This window comes from Enhydra lutris, unplaced genomic scaffold (genome assembly GCF_002288905.1).
Source record: "Enhydra lutris kenyoni isolate GAN:26980312 unplaced genomic scaffold, ASM228890v2 scaffoldscaffold63, whole genome shotgun sequence".
NCBI classification, from domain to species: domain Eukaryota; kingdom Metazoa; phylum Chordata; class Mammalia; order Carnivora; family Mustelidae; genus Enhydra; species Enhydra lutris.
The window spans coordinates 5,198,908-5,211,865 of record NW_019154147.1 but is presented as its reverse complement, the minus strand read 5'-3'; the positions used below and the strand labels follow the sequence as shown (position 1 = coordinate 5,211,865).

Below are 12,958 nucleotides of genomic sequence, written 5' to 3'. Positions count from 1 at the left end.
GTGGGAATGCAAGTTGGTGCAGCCACTTTGGAAAACAGTGTGGAGATTCCTCAAGAAATTAAAAATAGAGCTTCCCTATGACCCTGCAATTGCACTATTGGTATTTATCCCAAAGATACAGATATAGTGAAAAGAAGGGCCTTCTGTACCCCAATGTTCATAGTAGCAATGGCCACAGTCACCAAACTGTGGAAAGAACCAATATGCCCTTCAGCAGATGAATGGATAAAGAAGACATGGTCCATATATACAATGGAGTATTATGCCTCCATCAGAAAGGATGAATACCCAACTTTTGTATCAACTTGGACAGGACTGGAAGAGATTATGCTGAGTGAAATAAGTCAAGCAGAGAGAGAAATAAGTCAAGTCAATTACCATATGGCTTCACTTACTTGTGGAGCATAAGGAATAACAGGGAGAACACTGGGAGAAGGAGAGGAGAAGGGAGTTGGGGAAAATCAGAGGGGGAGATGAACCATGAGAGATTGTGGGCTCTGAGAAGCAAACTGAGGGTGTTGGAGGGGAATGGGGGGTTGGGTGAGGCTGGTCGTAGGTATTAAGGAGGGGATATATTGCATGGAGCACTGGGTGTGATACATAAATAATGAATCTTGGAACACTGAAAAAAATAAAGTTTTTTTTAAAAATGCAGTGTATTTGTGTGTGTGTGTGTGTGTGTGTGTGTGTGTGAGCGTGTGTGTGTGCGTGTGTGTGTGTTATGTATGTATGTATGTATACATATGTTTAACATATTTTAGTGGGGCTTTTTTCATGTTCTTTATTTGAATACATGCAAATCTTACCCTTGTTTGGTGGCTGAAACCACAGTTTGTCATGCAGTGGTATTGGTGTTTCTTCTATGGTGAAGCCCAGTATTCTCTACTGGTCTCCTCCTGTAATAGTTCACTGCTGCTTCCAGAAAACAATGCCTGGACAACATTGCTCTGATTATAAGCACTGTTTTTAAACATTTTCTCTGCATATCAAACTTATGGTTGCCATATTCCATGTGTTCATTTAAACTTTAAGTTTCCCCCTAACCTCAATTCCACTCAGAACCCAGCAGACATGTTCAACTGAGGCAAGACTAAGAGTACACTGGTGAAAAACAAAATGAAAAAAAAAAAAAAACAAGACAAAACAAAACAAAAAAAACCACAGATGTTCTGATCTCAGCCTAATCTATTTATTTGATCCAAATTTATAAGCTGGAATGGAGAAAATATAGAGCCCTGTTCTCTATCAGGAAAATACATTCTTCCCTATTTCACAGCCCATGTGTTTTCACACCTCTGAAAACAGGACATATCTTACAATCAATCGATGACATATCATAGTTTAATTGGCAGAGGTCTCTCTTATCCAGGGTACCTAAAATAAGGACATGGTCATATAACTAGAATCCTCTTCTTCGGTAAAACAAGGTACAAGAAAAATAGTTTTGGTTGAACAACTTAAACCTGCAAAACCAAATATGTACTAGAAATATACCTGTGATTTACAATTTTTCTCATGCATTTGTCTTCAGAATCTTAAGCATTAGCGAGACTACTTAAACCAATAAATTTAAGGCTTCTCTGAAGCAACTGCCAAAAGCATTTTTATGAATAAATACAAAAACACAACCAATTAGTTAGACAACAGGATTTTACCACATATTAGTGGTTAATCTGTGACTCCACAATTAAACCAAGTTCTTCAGTGCTTCACCTGAACTCTGTGAAGTCATCATCACAGATCATATTCACCAAGTAAAACTATTCATCGAAATAATACTGCAAAAGCACATAAAATAAAAACCCACAAATCAATTTTCCTAGAAATTTTGAAATTCTTTTAAAATTTTATTCCAATCATTCAATGGTAATTCATCAGTTTTCTATATTTTACTTTGGCTCTGTCTGGAGCATAAAAATGACTAGACAGGTATGTGTTCAATGACCAAGAAAATACAATCCGACTAAAAAATATATGTCCCTGATTTTCCTTATCCACTCTGAAAGTTTACATTTTCTCAATCATGTCTCAAAGTCCATTCCCATTTATATACATTATCTTTTCAGTTCTTGGGGGAGAACTGAAATACATACTGCAGATTTCAAGAAAGTCCCAAGTTATTAAATATCCATTCTTCCACCAATGTGACAAGTAGTGAGCTTTTTTTAATTAAAAACATTAAGATGGACTATAAAAGTTTCTTTCAGACTCATGTGCTAGAACCAAGGACCCTCTATCATTTCAACAATGACTAATAGAACGTTCACTTAGTTTTCTATGCAACTCAGGAAAGGACAAATGCTATTATTGAAATTCAGTCTCTCATTTTAAAATTCTAATAAATCTCCTAGGTCAGACATTAATATCAAGTTATTGGCTCACACTGATGAGTGTTACACTCTTAAAAAAAAGTGTTCAGTTGAATTTGAAGACATTTGTGCAATATGTCAATCCTATGCTTTTGTTAATCTGCGGCAGATTCACAGCCACAGTGGGTTGGGACAATTAATCCCTAAGAATTTTTCAGGAAAGAACTGCCCCCTAATCATTTTCGAGGCCAATAATTTTTTATTATTTTTTTCCTTCTGAATTTTCCTTCTGAATCTACTAATACATATCTCCTGAATGTTAACTGTAAGACAAATTTTAAGCTATTACACTGAGGAAATACAGAGGAATTTCCCCATCTTAGAATGGTGAACTTTCATAAAAATGTTTAAAATATATTAGGCACCAGAAATAATGATTTTTTCATGTTTTAGAGAATTAACACCCATGTTTCAGATTTACTACCCCAAAAAATGTTTCCTGGGACAATGAATATCAAAGCTCACCATACAAAAGCAATTCTCTTTATTATATCTTACTGTGATTTTCTTAAATCCTCCTCTATAATAGTAAATGAATGAAACTGAAGGGATCCATCAGGCCATATTTAATTTCAATAATAAACAACATATTAATAGACCAAATAATGCATAACTGAACACCAGAATCATGAGAATACATAAAGTTATCCTCATTTTATCTTGCATCTGCCTTTAAGCCAAAAAGGTTTCACTGTTGTATCTATAACTACATAAAAAACTAAGGACAGTCAGTGAAAAACCTCAATGTGTGAATAACAGACCTTCACATTTAAAGCAAAGACTCTTCTCATCAACCACAGTTGCAATAACAAACTCTCAAAGATTCTTTTTCTTTTACTATAATACAAACAATACAACACAAATAAAGTCACAGACATTTGTATATATAAATAACATACCATATGGCTAGATTTTCTTTATGAACTACTAGTCTTAGACAAACAATTAAGAACTTTATATTTAAAGATAGAATAAGAAAATAAAAGCAGGTCATACCTAGAAAATAAATCTGAATGTCAAATGAAATACACAAGTATAAATAAAAATCTCAATTTCCTATCTAGCAAAGTGTACAAAAAATAATAAATGACAAATTCTAATTAAACTAGATGAGTACATCCCTTGAGAAGTTAAATGTAGTAGAAGAATAACTTTTAATTATAAATCTCTGTTGAATCCTTGCAAGTGTCATCAGAAAAATCTTCACATTTATTACTTTTTCACCCTACACAGCATGTATTTTACTTTCAAAACAGCAGTAAACAAATCATTGTGAAAATGTTTTCCACAGAATCTTAGTAACACAGTCAAAATGGACATGAGAAAGTAAAATGACTTCAAACAGAGAAAAGCAATAAATTTTTTGCTAGGAACTTTCAAGAGATTATTAGGTCTTTTTCTTTTTTATTTGAATGTATAAGATGAGAGAGAAAGATGGCATCTTGCTTAAGTTTTTAATCAAGTACAATTTCCAAAAATCATTCAAGATCAGTTTCTTGCATGTTCTTTGCCTGCATTTTAACCACATACAACCCCACAGGGAATATAACTACCCCTAAAGACAACAATAGGGAGTTAGAAGAGGCAAACAAGCAGGAAATGAAGAAAGACAACTTACTATTTCAGGAGAAAAAGACATCACAGGTGTGAAATAATCCAAGATCAGGCCTGATCATATTAAAATAAAAATGGGGAGTTTACAAGAAAGAAAATGAATTATTTTTGCCAATTAGTAAAAAAATAAATAGGCAATTAGGCAAAAAAATTCATTAGTCAATCTTACTGCTTTTCATAAATGCCTAAAAATTTAGAGTGATCTTTCTACCTGTTTACGTAACAGATAACCACTATGCCCTGAAATCAAGAGGAAAATAATAATAAAATGTAAACGAAAGCAGCTTCTCAGACTAAGCAAATACCAAAAGAGCTTTGAAGTTTAACATATTGTCTGTCCAGCAGCTCTGATACAAACTTTCCAAAACCTCTACTGAAACACCTAAGAAAAAATGCAGGATGAAAAATTTAAACCTCATATCAGGACGAAAAAAGCTCATATGCCACCAGAATTTCAAGGCTAACAGATCTCTATTGAAAAGGTTGATCAAGGGGCGCCTGGGTGGCTCATAGGGTTAGGCCTCTGCCTTCAGCTCAGGTCATGGTCTCAGGGTCCTGGGATCGAGCCCCACATCGAGCTCCCTGCCGAGCAGAGAGCCTGTTTCTCCCTCTCTCTCTGCCTGCCTCTCTGCCTACTTGTGGATCTCTCTCTCTCTCTGTCAAATAAATAAATAAAACTTAAAAAAAAAAAAAAGAAAAGAAAAGGTTGATCAATGGACCTTGTACATCTTGCAGACAGCAAGCCTGACCGACAAAAATGATCCACTCAAATTCAACTATAAATTGATAATAGATGATAAATTAGATAAAATAGATGATAAATAGATAAATAGATGATAAATTCTACTATAGATCATAAACACAAGGTTTATACCAACCAAACAGAAACCAGGCAACTATAGCTGCTCTTCCATGTGTGTCTACAGCATCATAGAGCAAACTGCTCCTATAACTCTTTCTTCCCGAACTTTTCTAGATGGTTTCAAAGGGTGTCTATAGGGGGTCCCTTGGACTCTTTCAGATGTTCCATGAGGTCAAAACTATTTTCATAATAAAGTTAAGTAATAATTTACCCTTTTCCCTATCACTCTTTTAAGAGTACACCCTGTAGTTTTTCAGACTGGATGACAGATGACATTACAACAAACTGAATCCAACTGTCTTCAAAGAAGCCAGACATTAATTTGCAAAAAGGCAAAACAATGCCACTCTTCATAGTATATTTTTTTTTTGCTTTAGAATAAGTAGTAATTTTTCACAAAAATGTTATTTCTATTAATATAGTAGGTTTACTGTTTATTTAAAAAAGTATCTTCAGTTGTAATTTCTAATATGATAAATATCACTAGATATAATTCACATAATTTTTAAAAACTCCCCAAAGTCCTCAATAATTAAAATGAGTATAAAGGAGTCCTGGACAAAAAGTCTGAAAACTGCTACTCTAAACAATCTAAATGTCTTAAAGAACTTCACTTCCTTTGCTGATACAAACACTAAGTCCAAGAAAATAATTGGGAAGGAAGAATATGTATATTGGTTTCATGTTCACTCATTAAGAAAAGTGCGGTAGTTGAAAAAAAAGACAGGAGCCTCCCAGAGAGCAGAGCATATTGGAGACTAATATTTATATACTCCATCTGTTCAGAGGATCATGCAATAGAAGACAAAGGAATATTCCATTTTACTCTAGCATAGTCCCAGCTAGACAAGTGACACAAATGTAAATTAGCATGCCAACTGAAATTTAAAGAGTGCACACAAGAACAATCTACAACCTTTGTCATCTAACAAACACAAGGACTAAATGAATCTTTCATCATTTAAAGAAAGAAATATCGTCATAAAAAATCACAGGAAAACTAAAGCTTTAAACATAAATTCAATTGAATAATTCCATTAAAAAGAAGTAAATTTTTAGAAAAATTTTGTATCCTCAATAGGATGCTAAAGGACAAAATCTCTCAAGAAAAAGAAAAACAGAAATAAAAATACGAGAAAAGAAGGAGATGAGGAGAAAAAAATAACAGGATGAGATTAAAAGGAAGACAGGTAAAGCAAAAAGTAAATATTGCAAAAAGGGTAAAAGAAAAGTCCATATTAAGAAAAATAAACCAACATTAGGGAAAATTAAATTTTCATTTGAGACCAATCTCAACATTTTCCAGAATGCAGGAGAGGGAAATGGGGGGCAGGGGAATGGAATCGATATATTATGTAAAGATAATCCATACCCAAAGTGACAATGTTAAGTATGTCCAAAGGAAGCAGAACACTTAGAAGTGATGCTAGGAAAACTGATGCAAGGAAATGATGTGTTGAATATTCACAGGTCTTCCTTGAAAATGTACTTTAGTGAGCAATGCAGTTAACAGTTAACTGTACTTCACCACCTCCAGTCAGAGACACCAATAAAATGACAAAAATGGAATTAACTCAGAACAATAAAAAGCAAGTGGAGGATAACTATTAGATGATGAGGAAGATTACAAAAAATTTTTGAAATATAAAGAGGACAGAAGCCTGTTGACATATAAACTAGAACACACCCAAAACCATGGTGGGAACTTCACTGAAGGAGATAGAAGAGCTCATCATCAATAAAGTGACAGCTGAGAGGAACTCTGAAAACTGCTAGGCCATCAAACAAGAACAAGGATCACGCATCACTTAGCTACTGTGTTTGTAGATACAAATGGAATTTGTATTTCAGAATACAAATAACTATGTTCTAATGAACAGTTCAGGAAATTTCAACTTTTTAAAAAACTTGCTTGTGCTTATAATTCCCTTCATTTAACAGTAGCAAATTCCAATGATACATAGGCATATCTCCACAAAGAAACCTGAACTGTGATTCTGTTCACATTTCTTTAGCCAAAAATAAATCTTGTAAGAGAACTTAATGTCATCACTAACAAAACCCATAAATCTGCCCAGTGCTTTAATCAAATGAAAGGCTTTCAAATTATCGCCCTGAGGTTGCAGCATGAACACTGATGCAGTTCTCTCCTTCTCCTCCTGTAAATCATCTCAGTAACAAGATTTTTATGTGTGATTTTATCAAAGAAACTTTTTTTAAAGAACTCAAGTTTTTGGCAAAACTCAGAGGCAAATATTAATCCACAGACTCTAAAATACAAATGTAGATTACAAAAAGTAGCTAGAATCCAAGAGAAAGGAGTCTAAAGGAAAGTTCAGAGTGTGGCTAGAAGAACTAGCAGCAGATTCCAGAAATTGTACACAAAATACACTCCTTGAAAGTACACAGTTTGCCCTTAAGTGCAAAAGCGTATTTCAATGTTTGAAATAATAGAAACCAGTATAAAAAGTGTCCCAGAAGAGTTCAGAACAACAGATTTGGTGGGTCTACTTAAAAGAATCACACAGGGGGGAGGAGTCAAGATGGCAGAGAAGTAGCAGGCTGAGACTACTTCAGGTAGCGGGAGATCAGCTAGATAGCTTATCTAAAGATTGCAAACACCTACAAATCCAACGGGAGATCGAAGAGAAGAAGAACAGCAACTCTAGAAACAGAAAATCAACCACTTTCGGAAAGGTAGGACTGGCGGAGAAGTGAATCCAAAGCGACGGGAAGATAGACCGCGGGGGGAGGGGCCGGCTCCCGGCAAGTGGCGGAGCAACGGAGCACAAAATCGGGACTTTTAAAAGTCTGTTCCGCTGAGGGACATCGCTCCAGAGGCTTAACCGGGGTGAAGCCCACGCAGGGTCAGCGTGGCCTCAGGTCCCGCAGGGTCACAGAAGGATCAGGGGTGTCTGAGTGTCGCAGAGCTTACAGGTATTAGAACAGGGAAGCCGGCTACAGAGACAGAGCCCAGGAGTAAGCTCTAAGCTCGGGGTTACCTTGAACCGGTCGCAGGCTCGGTCAGCTCAGAACGTGGCCGGAGGCAGGGTGACGGGAGTAAATCGGCGCTGTTCTCTGAGGGTGCACTGAGGAGTGGGGCCCCGGGCTCTTGGCTCCTCCGGGCCGGAGACCGGGAGGCCGCCATCTTCATTCCCGCCCTCCGGAACTCTACGGAAAGCGCTCAGGGAACAAAAGCTCCCGAAAGCAAACCCGAGCGGATTACTCAGCCCGGCCCCTGGTAAGGGCGGTGCAACTCCGCCCGGGGCAAAGACACTTGAGAATCACTACAACAGGCCCCTCCCCCAGAAGATCAACAAGAAACCCAGCCAGGACCAAGTTCAACTACCAAGGAGTGCTGTTTCAATACCAAGGAGAGCAGCGGAATTCCAAAGGAGGAGAAAGCAAAGCACGGAACTGATGGCTTTCTCCCCATGATTCTTTAGCCTCGCAGCTAATTTAATTTTTTTTCTTTTTCAATCTATTTTTCTTCTTCGGCTAAATTTTTTTAACTTTTACCCTTTCCTTTTTTAACGTTTTTTAACTAGTTTATCTAATATATATATATTTTTTTCTTTTTATATTTTTTCTTTATTGGTTTTCTTTTTTTAATTGTTTCTTTTATTTTTTCTTTTTTTTTTCATCTTTCTGAACTTCTTTTTATCCCCTTTCTCCCCCCTCACGATTTGGGATCTCTTCTGATTTGGCTAAAGCATATTTTCCTGGGGTTGTTGCCACCCTTTTAGTATTTCACTTGCTCCTTCATATACTCTTATCTGGACAAAATGACAAGGCGGAAAAATTCACCACAAAAAAAAGAACAAGAGGCAGTACCAAAGGCTAGGGACCTAATCAATACAGACATTGGAAATATGTCAGATCTAGAGTTCAGAATGATGTTTCTCAAGGTTCTAGCCGGGCTCGAAAAAGGCATGGAAGATATTAGAGAAACCCTCTCGGGAGATATAAAAGCCCTTTCTGGAGAAATAAAAGAACTAAAATCTAATCAAGTTTTAATCAAAAAAGCTATTAATGAGGTGCAATCAAAAATGGAGGCTCTCACTGCTAGGATAAATGAGGCAGAAGAAAGAATTAGCGATATAGAAGACCAAATGACAGAGAATAAAGAAGCTGAGCAAAAGAGGGACAAACAGCTACTGGACCACGAGGGGAGAATTCGAGAGATAAGTGACACCATAAGACGAAACAACATTAGAATAATTGGGATTCCAGAAGAAGAGGAAACAGAGAGGGGAGCAGAAGGTATATTGGAGAGAATTATTGGAGAGAATTTCCCCAATATGGCAAAGGGAACAAGCATCAAAATCCAGGAGGTTCAGAGAACCCCCCTCAAAATCAATAAGAATAGGTCCACACCCCGTCACCTAATAGTAAAATTTACAAGTCTTAGTGACAAAGAGAAGATCCTGAAAGCAGCCCGGGAAAAGAAGTCTGTAACGTACAATGGTGAAAATATTAGATTGGCAGCAGACTTATCCACAGAGACCTGGCAGGCCAGAAAGAGCTGGCATGATATATTCAGAGTACTAAACGAGAAAAACATGCAGCCAAGAATACTATATCCAGCTAGGCTATCATTGAAAATAGAAGGAGAGATTAAAAGCTTCCAGGACAAACAAAAACTGAAAAGAATTTGCAAATACCAAACCAGCTCTACAGGAAATATTGAAAGGGGTCCTCTAAGCAAAGAGAGACCCTAAAAGTAGTAGACCAGAAAGAAACAGAGACAATATACAATAACAGTCACCTTACAGGCAATACAATGGCACTAAATTCATATCTCTCAATACTTAACCTGAATGTTAATGGGCTAAATGCCCCAATCAAAAGACACAGGGTATCAGAATGGATAAAAAAACAAAACCCATCTATATGTTGCCTACAAGAAACTCATCTTAAACCTGAAGACACCTCCAGATTTAAAGTGAGGGGGTGGAAAAGAATTTACCATGCTCATGGACATCAGAAGAAAGCAGGAGTGGCAATCCTTATATCAGATCAATTAGATTTTAAGCCAAAGACTATAATAAGAGATGAGGAAGGACACTATATCATACTCAAAGGAACTGAACAACAAGAAGATCTAACAATTTTAAATATCTATGCCCCTAACATGGGAGCAGCCAACTATATAAACCAATTAATAACAAAATCAAAGAAACACATCGACAATAATACGATAATAGTAGGGGACTTTAACACTCCCCTCACTGAAATGGACAGATCATCCAAGCAAAAGATCAACAAGGAAATCAAGGCCTTAAATGACACACTGGACCAGATGGACATCACAGATATATTCAGAACATTTCATCCCAAAGCAACAGAATACACATTCTTCTCTAGTGCACATGGAACATTCTCCAGAATAGATCACATTCTCGGTCCTAAATCAGGTCTCAACCGTTATCAAAAGATTGGAATCATTCCCTGCATATTTTCAGACCACAATGCTCTGAAGCTAGAACTCAATCAGAAGAGGAAATTTGGAAAGAACCCAAATACATGGAGACTAAACAGCATCCTTCTAAAGAATGAATGGGTCAACCAGGAAATTAAAGAAGAGTTGAAAAAATTCATGGAAACAAATGATAATGAAAACACAACGGTTCAAAATCTGTGGGACACGACAAAGGCAGTCCTGAGAGGAAAATATATAGCGGTACAAGCCTTTCTCAAGAAACAAGAAAGGTCTCAGGTACACAACCTAACCCTACACCTAAAAGAGCTAGAGAAAGAACAAGAAAGCCTAAACCCAGCAGGAGAAGAGAAATCATAAAGATCAGAGCAGAAATCAATGAAATAGAAACCAAAAAAACAATAGAACAAATCAACGAAACTAGGAGCTGGTTCTTTGAAAGAATTAATAAGATCGATAAACCCCTGGCCAGACTTATCAAAAAGAAAAGAGAAAGGACCCAAATAAATAAAATCATGAATGAAAGAGGAGAGATCACAACTAACACCAAAGAAATACAGGCAATTATAAGAACATACTATGAGCAACTCTACGCCAACAAATTTGACAATCTGGAAGAAATGGATGCATTCCTAGAGACATATAAACTACCACAACTGAACCAGGAAGAAATAGAAAGCCTGAACAGACCCATAACCAGTAAGGAGATTGAAACAGTCATCAAAAATCTCCAAACAAACAAAAGCCCAGGGCCAGATGGCTTCCCGGGGGAATTCTACCAAACATTTAAAGAAGAACTAATTCCTATTCTCCTGAAACTGTTCCAAAAAATAGAAATGGAAGGAAAACTTCCAAACTCATTTTATGAGGCCAGCATCACCTTGATCCCAAAACCAGACAAGGATCCCATCAAAAAAGAGAACTACAGGCCAATATCCTTGATGAACACAGATGCAAAAATTCTCGCCAAAATACTAGCCAATAGGATTCAACAGTACATTAAAAGGATTATTCACCATGACCAAGTGGGATTTATTCCAGGGCTGCAAGGTTGGTTCAACATCCGCAAATCAATCAATGTGATACAACACATTAATAAAAGAAAGAACAAGAACCATATGATACTCTCCATAGATGCTGAAAAAGCATTTGACAAAGTACAGCATCCCTTCCTGATCAAAACTCTTCAAAGTGTAGGGATAGAGGGCACATACCTCAATATTATCAAAGCCATCTATGAAAAACCCACCGCAAATATCATTCTCAATGGAGAAAAACTGAAAGCTTTTCCGCTAAGGTCGGGAACACGGCAGGGATTCCCGTTATCACCACTGCTATTCAACATAGTACTAGAAGTCCTAGCCTCAGCAATCAGACAACAAAAGGAAATTAAAGGCATCCAAATTGGCAAAGAAGAAGTCAAACTATCACTCTTCGCAGATGATATGATACTATATGTGGAAAACCCAAAAGACTCCACTCCGAAACTGCTAGAACTTGTACAGGAATTCAGTAAAGTGTCAGGATATAAAATCAATGCACAGAAACCAGTGGCATTTCTCTACACCAACAACAAGACAGAAGAAAGAGAAATTAAGGAGTCAATCCCATTTACAATTGCACCCAAAACTATAAGATACCTAGGAATAAACCTAACCAAAGAGACTAAGAATCTATACACAGAAAACTATAAAGTACTCATGAAAGAAATTGAGGAAGACACAAAGAAATGGAAAAATGTTCCATGCTCCTGGATTGGAAGAATAAATATTGTGAAAATGTCTATGCTACCTAAAGCAATCTACACATTTAATGCAATTCCTATCAAAGTACCATCCATTTTTTTCAAAGAAATGGAACAAATAATCCTAAAATTTATATGGAACCAGAAAAGACCTCGAAGAGCCAAAGCAATATTGAAAAAGAAAGCCAAAGTTGGTGGCATCACAATTCCGGACTTCAAGCTCTATTACAAAGCTGTCATCATCAAGACAGCATGGTACTGGCACAAAAACAGACACATAGATCAATGGAACAGAATAGAGAGCCCAGAAAGAGACCCTCAACTCTATGGTCAACTAATCTTCGACAAAGCAGGAAAGAATATCCAATGGAAAAAAGACAGCCTCTTCAACAAATGATGTTGGGAAAATTGGACAGCCACATGCAGAAAAATGAAATTGGATCATTTCCTTACACCACACACGAAAATAGACTCAAAATGGATGAAGGACCTCAATGTGAGAAAGGAATCCATCAAAATCCTTGAGGAGAACACAGGCAGCAACCTCTTCGACCTCAGCCGCAGCAACGTCTTCCTAGGAACATCGCCAAAGGCAAGGGAAGCGAGGGCAAAAATGAACTATTGGGATTTTATCAAGATCAAAAGCTTTTGCACAGCAAAGGAAACAGTTAACAAAACCAAAAGACAACTGACAGAATGGGAGAAGATATTTGCAAATGACATATCAGATAAAGGGCTAGTGTCCAAAATCTATAAAGAACTTAGCAAACTCAACACCCAAAGAACAAATAATCCAATCAAGAAATGGGCAGAGGACATGAACAGACATTTCTGCAAAGAAGACATCCAGATGGCCAACAGACACATGAAAAAGTGCTCCATATCACTCGGCATCAGGGAAATACAAATCAAAACCACAATGAGATACC

At 36.9% G+C, this 12,958-nt stretch overlaps 1 protein-coding gene across 2 annotated transcripts in view; it reads right to left on the bottom strand.

Moving 5' to 3' along the window:
• LOC111158833 (RNA guanylyltransferase and 5'-phosphatase) overlaps window positions 1-12,958 on the bottom strand; it is a 348,867-nt gene that overhangs the window by 199,387 nt on the left and 136,522 nt on the right. The gene's annotated exons all lie outside the window — the stretch shown is intronic.